Genomic DNA, 12,833 nt, shown 5'->3' with positions numbered 1-12,833 from the left:
GTAACGCCCCCTCAGGTATACAGTTTAAACTATTTCCAGCAATGGAATAATACTTTCAGCTTGTTTGGACTAGCAGGACTTCGGATCTATGGGCAGTCCGAGTTGGAAAGTCTGGTGACGGCGAGGTTAGGACATTTACAGGACTCTGGAACTTTTACAACTAGCTGTTGTAATGTTGCATAATGCAAATCAATCTTCCTATATAGTACAACGTAGAAAGGTGAATCCATCCAGTCCACCTGGAGCAGAAAATGAACTGTAGCTCTGCACATTTCCCAATAGGTACACTTTGGAGGGCGAAGCAATCCCCACATGGTTTTAAATAAAGTGCCTTTAGATCACGCTGTGACACATGCCGTGTGATGTATTGCTGCATACCGACTGCATTTTCAAAGCGCAAAAAACGTGGCGGACAATTAATAACACTCGCATTGAACTGAACAGCCGTGAGCAATTTGCCTGCCTCTGCCTCCTATCGATGACATGCGTTGTCTCTGAGGTCAATTGCTATTGTTGCATCAGACGCACCTCAGGACAAACTGAGCTCGTTCATCATGGGGCAGAGAGACAAGCGGGGCATCCCATCTTTAGATTACTTCACGTTTATACCCTCTCTGTGCTCTTAGTCAATATGTATTTGATCAAGTGCGCGATGCCACCGCCATCTGATTAATCTTTGCCACCTTTGCTGGTCCCTGACTGCCGCCCACTAGCATCTTGGCATCCCTGTGAGGACCGGCCCGACTGACAGCAACATAAGTCACGGGGCTGCATTAAAAACACATTAGGTCCAACGGAAGGAATTAAGGCTGCGCTTATCTGACGGCAGAGTACTTGCTCTGGTATGAACCGAAGCCTCGGCATCCTCATGAATCACCATTGCCGCTCCTCTGACAATGTTGTGACTTATGGACTCTCCAAATGCACTCCCAAGCACTTTTAGGAGTCGAGGCAATATGAATATATTGAATTTATGAGATCTCAAAGGATCACTGCACCTTCCTCTTTTCTCCTACCTTTTTCTTTGGTTGCACTGAGTGATGAGGGGGTCGAGAGGGAGGGGGAGGGGGGGTCGGGGGTCAGGGCGCGACAGAGTGAAAGAAAAAGGAGCGAGGGATAGGGGAGCCTGCACGCATGGGAGGAAGGAGGTAGAAGGGTAGAACAAGCAGAAAAGGCAGCGACGGCACGTTGCGGGGGTGGAGGAGGAAGAGAGAGGACAGGAGATACACAATAGAGTGAGCTGGCTGCCTCTTTCTCGTGCTGTAATTTGATTTTGTGTGCTGTGTGATGTGCATCCAGCCCAGGCAACCATCCATCCATCCCCCACCTATTATTAGAGCCAAGCTTGATGCACTGCTGGGTTCCAGGGTGGATGATCACGTCTCTCCACCACCACACATAGCTGCAGTAATTACCCCCCTCTGCTCTGTCATTCATTAGACAGATAAATAGCGAAATAATGTGCTAGTCTGTTGCTCTGCGTTGAAATATGTGAGTCGCTATAGTTATGTCGCCCACAAGGCATGACAAGAGGTGTGACTGAGGAGGAAAAATGGAAATAACAAAACTGAGCAACACATTGAAATTCTTTATTGGGAATAACCCCTTGACTAGATACAGTATCTCGTTTTCAAGAGGCTCCTAAAGTATACACTACACATACAGTACAAAACAATTAACAAAAAAAACAAAAAACACAAAACAGACAAAGTGAAAAACACAAACAACACAATCAGGGCATTAAACTCTAGGCAAGCACAACAGCAACAAACTAAAAGATGGATCATGCACTTGTTCAGTCATTTTTCAAAGGTCCGTGTTGGAATGCAGTTGATTCAAAGAAGTATTTAGTTCATTGTTTATAAGTAAATATATAAAAGTGTATCTTTGAACATGGTTTGAATATCTGTCGGTAAATTGCCCCAATCAGAGGGGGCTTTAAACATGTATGCTTTCTTCCCCAATGCGTTGGAGACTGTATACTACATATACAATACTACATTCACCACTTCCTCGTACTGCTGTCGCACCATGGCGCCGTTTCCTCAGCTGCGCTCCAGTGAATATCGTTACACATCAACTGAATAAGCTTCTCCTCCTCTCCTCTCCTGCCCATCCTCCCCGAGCGCAGCAGAACGAACGAACGAACGCGTTACAGTTTTCCCATGTCCATTAGCAGGTATTGACTTTGTCTCACTGAGTGCTGTAAGGCGTGATTGCAAATGACGTGTTGCCACATAGGGCTTTTGCTAAGATGCCAGGCACAATTATGTGGCTTATATTCATTCCCCCAACAAAAAGGCTAATGAGCACACTAAACAAACACAGCAAACCGACCATGTAATTATAAGACGCTACTTATCCAAACAAAAGTGTAGATGCGCATCCACAGGTTGGACAGAAGTCTTGTGCTTGTTCCCTCGGCATCTCCCTCTCTCTCTCTCTCTCCCTCTGTCTCTCTCTCTCTCTCTCTCTCTCTCTCTCTCTCTCTCTCTCTCTGTGTCTAGCTGTTTGTTTACTTGTTTATTTTACACAGTGAATTCATGATCCCATGGGCCACCCCCCCCCCCATCTCCCTACTTCATTATGGCCTAGCTGAGCTTCATGTTAATCTGCGAGTCCTCAAGTGAATGATTATTGAGTGATTCCCAATACTAAAAGTTATTAAGACCGATCAATGCATCATATAGCTTACCGTAAGATACATTATTTATGAGTGAGTCCAGTTAGATTTTTAGGTCCTGTTTTTTTTATGTATTGATTGATTGAGTGAAGTATTCATTAACAGTTTGCGGAATTAGAGTGCATTTCATCAAGCACAACTCAATACAAAAACTGTCAACTGTGAGTGGACGACCCAATGAAGCATTACACTTGTGTACAAGAGGGTCCGCCTTTTTCAATTCATCATAACATTTAGAGACTTACAAATATACACACAGGAAATCATCATAGACGGGGTAAATAACGAAGAAAATAAACATATACAGTGAGGGGGAAAAAGGGGTGGGTGGGTGTACAGTATGCTGCCAGCAGTGGTAGTGCACTGCTGCTCTAGTCCCCAGAGTAAATGTGTGGAAAATTCAAATGTTGTTCTCTATTTCTGCCATTAGGCCAGTGTTGTTTTTGGCAGCAAATTGAGCTTGTATATCGGCTATTTTCAGCATGCAACTAATTGTAAAATGACTTATAGAGGATCTCTTGTCCACTAGTCCCTTCCTAACATTTTAGTCTAGATTTTATTTGTTAACGAACTTCAGCGTCAACGTCAGCATATTTAGTCTTAGTTTTAGTCATCATAGCTTAGTTTTCATTTAGTTTCCATTTAGTCAGTGAAAAAAGGGAGTCGACGAACATTTTTCGTCTTAGTTTTAGTCGACAAAAACAACACTGCATTAGGCTAAACGAGGAATGTAGCTCTTTGTTGTCTCCACCAGGCCCAAGGCATGGGGAGATAATATGTTTTGCACACTGTTCACAGACGGACGGTCCGTCCGTCCGTCTGTGAACAGCTAATCTCCGGCACCGTTAACCCGGTCGTTGCCACATTTTGCAAAACACATTTTTGGAACAAAATGCCTCAAATCATCCAATTGCCATCAATGGTGTAAGAAGAAATGGCACCCTTTTCACATTGGCCTATTATAGTGCCACCAGGAGGCCACAACCTGACCTGCCCTGGTGGAGACCTGTCTGTACCTTTCTAGTCTGTACTCTCTGCACTCCATACACTCCAAAACTATATACACACACAGTGCATACAAAGTGTAGCGCACCAGTCTGTGAGACGCCGTTCTATTTCCATTGGTCTCTCCTTGTCTCATGTAAAGGAGGAAAACGATATGCACATCCCAGTTTTTATACGGTGCCATGGACCAAAAAAATCAATGAAGAAATGAAGAAAGTACTTGAGAAAAGTACGAAACGTTATCGTAGGTTGAATAATAAATAAAAAGGACGGGGAGCAGAATTATATCGTGTGCGGACATTTCCACACTTTCTCTTCATTCTCTCTGTTTGTGTCCATTTTTGGACGGATTAATCAGCTTTGACTTTCGTGCTCTACATGTTCCATGCTGGGTCTGATGGTGTATTAACTAATTAGAACAGATTGATTTTCTGCAAGTGAGGTATAGTTGCAGCAGAGCAAAGCCTTGCCTATGATAAATGGGTCTCCGAGTTATCGGAGGGGATGAGTCGATTCGTGCAACGCTGATCAATAGTGAAATTCAACAAGGTCACTCAGTGAAGATAATGTTGTGACATTTGTTATGCAGATTCACCTGAGAAGCCCCCACACAGTGAGATATGTGGCCACATTTGACTGAGGGAGATATGCCCAGTCACCATGTTGCACCTGTGATGTTCCTTTTTACTGACACAAAGTTTAAAATAAGAATTGAATGCACAGAATATCAATACGAAGCAATTATTATTCCAATGGTAGTGGATGGAGAGAGAGGATTTTTGTCCAACCACGAAATGGCAACCAATGGCTGCGAAGAGGGGCAGAACCATGCAGGGCGGGACTTGACAAAGGGTGAATTATTTTTGTGGTCCTTGACATGAAACACTTTGAGAACCACTGATACTGTTTTTCTGATTTTAGAAGACATTTTGTAGAATCTGCCTCATGCAGGCCTTATTAAAAACAGCCACAGGATCACAGACAGCAGCAGGAACACATTCAGTGCTACGTCTCTCTGAAACCTTGAAGTCAACTTTTTGGAAGAAGAAACTGTACTGTAGTGGCACACCCGAAATCACTATATATACAGTTAATATGTGCGTGTGTGTTTGTGTGTGTGTTAGGTTGCGCACAGGTGGTGAAAAACAACCATGCTGTTTTCGTGCTCAGACGCACCCACCCAGCCGGGTCCCCAGCCCCAGCCACATAAGGGAGTGGTTGCACCACTCAAAAATAATAATAATAATCGTGATTTCTGTCACTGTCATTTTAGAACGATACAGTTTTCATGTGCCCGTGGTCACATGTGTTGCCTAGTGTGTAAAGGAAGCCATTGAAGTCATCAATACTGGTAGAAAAATGGAAAAGTGGTTCAAGTACTGTAGGCCTTTTGAAGTCTGCAATGACGCATTATTTAGGACACATGAATAAGATATTTATATCGTACTCATTTACATAATGCATTATTTATGAGAGAACATTGAACTGCTTGTAATTTCGAGCCAGGATTAGCCTACTTCATCATATCACTCATATCAATCGGAAATAGCAATTATTTCCCATTCTCTCATTTTTTTGGTCACAGGATTATGATACAGTAGGCTACATACTATTTCCCAAAGGGCAGAGACTACAATTCCAAAGAACTGATGGAAACCGTAGATATCATATAGATATTATAATAGATTTAACCTTTAATTCAACACATGGAATACATTTATACTTGGACGATGATGTCTTCAACCGGGGCAGCGGTGGTCGAACGGTTTGCGGAGTGGTCTTGATATCGGAAGGTCGCTAGTTCGTATCCCCGGACCGGCACATTACAATTACCACCGTTGAAGTGCCCTTGAACAAGGCATTGAACCCCTATGAAATGTTCTATGAGCAGGGCCTGGCTGTAAACAACTTCTTGAGCTTAGTCCATGCAGTTACCCTGGGTAAACATAGTAACTTTCTTTCTTTCTTTCCTGCTCCGCTCTTGAGATGCTCCCTGAATTAACCCCCCATGGGTACACAGGAGCGGGTCCACAGCCAGGAGGGTGAATGTCAGTTTAACTTTGAACTGTGTTGGACTCCGAACCATAAAAGGTGGATGCTGCATGGGGCAAAGCTTTGCCAGCAGCAGTAGCAGCGTGTGGCAGAAATGGTGTGAGGCTATTAATAGAGATCATGGAGCAAGCCATAATTATTTAATGGTGGAGTGCCGTGATTTTTTTTGTGATTTATTCCGGTTTTGAGGTGACAATACTTCATTAGAGCCCTTGGTGTGGTTATGTGCAATGATGTGACTGTCTTATTACAACAACAGCATGGGTGCGGCTTCAGTTCAGGTGGATCACCAGCCATCACCTAACCTGACTTCGCCAGATTGCGGCAGTATTGAGTTCACCAGTTCCCTCCTCCTGCCTGCATCTGGGATCTCTCAAGCAAAAACGATGAACCCGGAAGCAGTGAGACAAACATTTGATATCTCCATAATAATTTCGAGTTGTAGTCTTGTTAGGTTGTGTTTACATCTGCGCTGTGGCAGCGCTTCAATATGTCATAAGTCTCGCGTTGATCCAGTCTCTAGCGGCCTCATACAGCCGCATATCGCTCCGGACAGAATTGGACCGGAGTACATCATCTCTGCCTGAGAGTTCCCAGACTCTGCCTGCTGGCAGAAAGCAAATGTTGTCCAGCAGGGGGAGTGGTTTCACCAGGCTAGCCATCACCACCCACAGGCCACAAGGCAAACTCTGATGTAATTACCAATTTGGCTAATGTTTGATCATTTTTGGGGTTGCTTTAGACGCAGCAATGTCTTATTAGTTTATTTTTATTTGTCATTTCAAAGATTTAAAAAAATAATGTAGTGGAGTAAAAGCATATTTGCCTCTGAGATGTAGTGGGGTAGCAATTAGGGCGGAGCTATGCCCGATTGTGGTCCCAAATCCTAATGTGTGTGTGTGTGTGTGTGTGTGTGTGTGTGTTGTAATGCACGTAACTCAAGAACAACCGCAGTTTGCCCCACCGACTTCAAACTTGACACACGCGTTCCACACCCCCACAGGGAGTGCAGTGCCCGGCCTTGAGTCGGTGGCATACACCGTTGTCCAGAAACACCACAAAAGGCTCTGGTCAGGCTCTGCCAGTGGACCTAATGAGCTAAAGTCCCTCACCTGTGCAATTTCCAGTCTCTGCCTCAGCCAATTGATTGCCACGGCAACCCCACACCTGTTAATTGATTACTTAACCAGTCCACTTGTCACAGTCAGTTTGCACTCTTCAGGCACAGACAGACAGATGCAGAGACCTCCATATAGTATGGTCACAAAAGGGACCCGTTAAATGGGTATTATTAGGTTCCCTAGTTGCATCGTTGTCAAGTAGGCCGATGGGCACGTATATGTGTAGTCATTTCTAACACTTGTTTTTAACACCTTTCTTTTGTTTTTTTATTTTTATAGGAAAATTATGCCTGCTGCCCTTGATGTCTGGAATGCTCCTTGGGAACGCCAGGGGTAGGGTCGATGGTCTCCCCGCCAGGACAGTGACCTCAGAACACCGGGGGTAGGGTGGAGACTCAAGGGTCTCCCCAGCCGGTCAACGATAGTGGGCGCGCTATGTTGTCTGGAATCCCCAAATGTACCGCTCAAGCTGGTACATTGAGGTACATTAGGCCCATCACAGGTATTAATACATTATTTAAATTACAATAAAACTACATGAATAGTGAAAGTATCAGATCTACGAGATCAAAACGGTTTTGAGCTCCTAGATCTGCTACTTCCACTACGTTCCAACATGGGAACGAGTATGACGATTATGACGATATGACTATTATCCCAAAAGTATTGCGATTATCACAAATACTTATTATGCAATTGTGATGGGCCTAAGGGTGTGTGTGGGGGTGTGTGTGTGTGGGGGCGGGGTTGTCCGTGTCTGTGTGTGCGCGCATGTGTTTGCCGTGTGTGTGTTGAATCTGTTTTTGATTGGCCCGACGCGACGTGTAATCTACGAGAATGTTGAATTTGGGGCCCGACGTTGACGCTGGACGACGCTGGATCTACGTCAGTTATAGTGTAGTTCTCCCCGGGGTATGGGTTGAATCTGGGATAGCGGGCATAATGGGCAGGCGGGTCGTGCAGGAACTGGGTTGTGCAGGAACCGGGTCGTACCCAGCGGTCCCTCGTGCGACCCCCGTCCATTGTGCTCTGCTACCCGGCCTCCCGTACCAAGGTCTTCAGTCTAGTTTCTCTCTTCAGGTGTCAGATTTAATCTCTTCACATCTCTTCAAAGAACCAACTGTTGAATATCTTGTTTCCTTCCCGCCAGGTTGGCCAAATGTTTTCCCTATCTTGTACTTTCCTTCCCGCCAGGTTGGCCAAATGTTGTCGTTTCTGTTTGATTAACCTCTTTTCGTAGTACTTTTCATGTGGCAAACGTTAAATTTGTGTCACTCTTCTAGTGACATAAATTAACATATTAATTAGACGTTGTGGTGGTGTGGATGTTAATGCACGCGTGCGTGCGTATGCGTGTGTGTGTGCGTGTGTTTCATTCAATGAAACAATTGATGAATTTCATTTCTTCAAGTCCCATCATGGCAAGGTATATAACCTATACTATTTGGATTAAGGGCATCTGCTAAATGCCCAAATTGTACATTGTTGATTAAATAATATTAAATATATGCACACACAGCAAGGTGTGTATATATATTTTATTTTATCAACGATGTACAATTTTGGCATTTAACACAATGCCCTTAATCCAGAACAATTTAAAGTAACAATTTAACAACTTGCTAATAATGAGCATCTTTCTCTCAAGGTTACATAGCCTATATGTTATATGTTGTGTACAGGTTAGAAATAATCCGCTGGCTTTTCCCCTGTCTCACTGTAACTTTGCTTACAAACGAAATTCACGTGCAGGAAGTCAGACTTTGAGACCCCATAGCCTGGAGGGATGCGACGCTCTGATTGGTTCAGAAACTTCAGAACCAAGTTAAAAGTAATAATAATACTAATAATAATCATGATACCTGATGATCATGTTATAGGATGGAACGAAATCACGGCACTCCATCTTTAAATAGACCGCCCAGCTTGTTGTGAGAATGGGTTGCGATAGCCTCAGCGCTGTGAGCTTTTCGACTGAAACGAGACACTAACACTTAAACATTCCAGGTGACTAAATTGTGACTAAAACAAAATAAACTATTCAGGAGACTATGACAAACCCAAATCAACACTGGCCCGTACGTTGGCTGCACTTCACACCAGTAATTTGCGTCTTTCCCCTGAATACCAGGTCTCAACCTCTGCAGTGTAGTAGGCTGTGTGTGTCGATAATACCACACATTGCCGGTCTCTGTGCAGTCAAGTTTTCTGCTTAGTTAAGAGGAAAAAGTCTAAATAAATAAATAAGAAATTGCATAATCATCCCCTGAGTCAACATTTGGAGTGCTAAACAAATGCTGATTCTCTATAGGCTTTGGATGGTGAGAAAATAATGATAATAATCTTCACAAACCGCCAATTGCGTCATCGTCCTAAGGAGCCCGCATTAGCATAGCACACGTGGGGGGTGGTTATGTAAAAAGAAAAAAAGAATCCTCTTTGGTAGAAAATAAAATGTGTATGTATGTAGATAAGGCGTCTCGCCAAGCCATCATGATCTCACCAGTGACTGCATTAGCATGTAATGAGGTCCAACTGGCCTCCTCCACAGGCAGAGCTGGGTTTAGAAGGGCCAGAGAACAGTTGTTAGTGCACGCCCATGCATTTCCGTTGTCGTAGTGGTGGTTCTCATGGGGGTATGCATGGCTAATCTATCCATCTATTAATTCATGTATATGTAGGCTATACGGTACAGCATGTATTCCCGTCGTGCATCATTCATTCCAGACTTCATGTGTGGCGCAGGAGTGGGCCTATAGACAGCAGGGCACTAGATCATTTTGTACAAATATGAGCGCTGGGCGTGACTGCGTCAGTTAAACAGCTGTGAGGATGATTGCGCTGGGTCTGCTGCTGTCTTGCACCAGGTGGAAGTTACATTAAGGCCCTAAAAGTCAGTCTCCGGTCAGCTGGGACAGGTCCGCTTTGAGTGAGTCGAAACTTAAAGGGGATATTTCACTTTCAAACTTATGTGAACTTCCCAGACAGTTTTAAGATGCTCGATTCTGTATTTAGATATCTGATATTATTCACTTTTGTTGCCCCTGCCCCCTTCCTATACAAACTCATTGTAACTTCTAACTCTATTTTAACCATGATGGATTCATCTGGTCCTTCTAATACCTGAGGGGGGCTGTGGGTTTTTTTATTTACTGTTTTCATTTATTTTTAATAATGTTTTTTTGAAATTAATGAGGAGGAGGAGGAGTCTCCTGGGGAGACTAAAACTAATTCTAAAATAGTTATGAAAAATGAATAAACGGTAAATAAAAAAGCACGGCCCCCTCACGTATTAGTAGGTCAATATCAGTCACCAGTAAAAAGGACGACGGGTATTTTCGATTAACATATCCTGGTTAAAATGAAGTTTGAAGTTATGATGGGTTTGTATGGGAATCGGGCGGGGCGGGGCAGCTAAAATGAATATCAGATATCTAAATACTGAATCGAACAACTTAAAAACTGTCTGGGTTGTGCCCATAAGCCTGAGTAGACGATGAAATGACCAAAGGTATTTTTGAAAGTGAAATATCCCTTTAATGGGGAGAATACTGCAGATCTGCTACGGTACATATCTCAGTTATTTTAAATCAGAGCTGAATATACTTTCTGTTTGCCACTGCACTGGGGATTTGGTTATTTCTTTGTGCTGCACTGTAACTAAAATCTCATTTGTATCTGTTTTATTTGATTTTCTTATCTGTTCTCATAACTTCTTTGGCCTTCATGAATCAAACCAACACCAACACTTACCTTGAAGCTATTTAATTTAAGTTATTCTGGCAATGCAGGGCACACATTCACGAATCAAATCAATTCAAGCAACAAAGTGTAGGTAAAACTTTTGTTACCGATATACTTGAGTTCAGCTATCATTGTCGGTATTATCGATAGTTCAAAGTCGCTGAGTTCAAAGTGAATCAGCGAATATACTATATTTTGGGTCACGGGGTTAAGAAGAGCAGTTCCGTCTTTCATTAGATGAAAGAGGAGTATTCACAAGGAATAACATTGAGGGCTTCTTCTGGTACGCTTCAATGAGCAAGCCAGAATCCAACGAGGGAAAACTGAGCTAACATTTTATCTCTGTTGTATCATGTAATGATGCAAACAGTTCATTCCTGATAGTCTACCGTCAAAGGGCGGGTCATATTATGTCATTACTTAGAATGAGCAGGCAGCTGTTGGAGAGCTGTACATCTGTAACCTCACTAGCAAACCTGTGTGGTGTGCTGTTGTTTTGCTGCAAACATTACTCGACAATTAATTATAAAGGGAATGGAAATTAACAGATAAAAGCATATAAATGCAGTGTGGGCTTAATTGTTTCACAAAAAAGGGAGCATAAATAACAGTCAACAGTTTCATTAGAATGAATTACGTAGTTTATCCCACACAGTGCACGGCAGCGTTGGCGCGGCGGTGTGGGGGCGTAATGTCGGGTGACCTTCTGAAGAGCAGGCGGCCTGCCTGGTATTCAGAAGGTCACCGTGTCAGTGGCCTTGTGGTTAGAGTGTCCGCCCTGAAACTGGGAGGTCAGGTCATACCAAAGACTGTAAAAATGGGACCCAATGCCTCCCTGCTTGGCACTCAGCATCAATTGGTGGGGGTCAAATCAACGAATGATTCCCGAGCGCGGCACCGCACCGCTCCAAGAGATGGGTCAAATGTGGAGAACAAATCTCACTGCGGTGACGTGTGTGACTAATCGTACGACTTTGACCCTGAGCTTCTGAGAAAGCCATCAGCTTGGGTGAAACTGAAAGTGAATTTTCCCAATGGGTTTAATATAGGTAAACCTTTCGTTTCACTGTAGGCAAGTGCCAAACAATACAAATGCAGATTCTTGGGTGGGAATGGGATGAGTTACATGGTGTCCTCTGGGCTTGTTTCAAACATCTGTGACAAACGCATGCACACGCGCACGCACAGACACAGGCAGATGATAGGGAGACAGTGTGCGTGTGTACGCACGCACGCGCTCTGCCCCCACACTTGAGCTTGTGTGCATTTCCGAGGGTCACCTCGGATTTTTTCGCCTGGAAGATTGGGTAGAGAGAATGCTGGTGCCAAATTCAATTTAACTTTCTTCTCTTTAGCGTGACACTTGTCAGAGAGATAAAATGCCTGGGTGGCCTGGTCCTCTGAGCATTCTTCAGGACCACTAATTATCCACCCAGAGCCTTGTCCAGAGCCCAGGCCAGCAGCACAATTAAAACTTTATCGCTGAATAATCGTTTTTTTCTGTCCACCGGGGTTTAATGGTGGTGTGTACTGAGAGGCAGACGGTTCTCTGTAGATCCGACTTAACTACCTATACCTGACAGACCCTGCACTGCTTAATATTGCCTGATGGCTAATGACACTGTTCTCATTGACAGTTGATGTTATGTTACATAATGCCTGTTTACTGTGCATCTTACAGTAAAATAATGGTAAAACTGCACATATACGCACATATACTGTACAAGCAACTTACCATTATGTGTCACATTTTTACTCAATATGGTACGTAATTCTTTAAAAATGTCCAGGAGGCTAGCCAGCTCCTTATACTCTGTTACATGCTTATACCACCACTGTATCTTTTACTCCCACTGTCGGCTATCATTGATTGATTGATTGATTTATTAACAGTTGGCTGTTAACTGTGAGTGGACGACACCATAAAGCATTACACTTGTTTACAATAGGGCCCACCATTTTCAATTCATCAAAACATTTAGAGGCGTACGAATATACACAACTATATAGTCAAAACAGGAAATCATCATAGGAGGGGAAAAGGGAAAAGAAACATATACAGTGAGGGGGGAAAAGGGGTGGGTGGGGGATTCAGACTCACTCACTCACTCATGCAAATGTGTTAATTTGTAAGCTTTTATGCAAATCGAGTTCAAATGACGTTCAGCCAGAATTGATTCAGCACCGCCCAAACTGCGGTGGCTCCATTAGGGAAGCAACAAGCAAGC

This window comes from Protomyctophum bolini (assembly GCF_963924005.1).
Source record: "Protomyctophum bolini genome assembly, chromosome: 8".
Lineage (NCBI taxonomy): Eukaryota > Metazoa > Chordata > Actinopteri > Myctophiformes > Myctophidae > Protomyctophum > Protomyctophum bolini.
The sequence above is the reverse complement of the archived record's forward strand: the minus strand, read 5'-3'. Positions refer to the sequence as shown.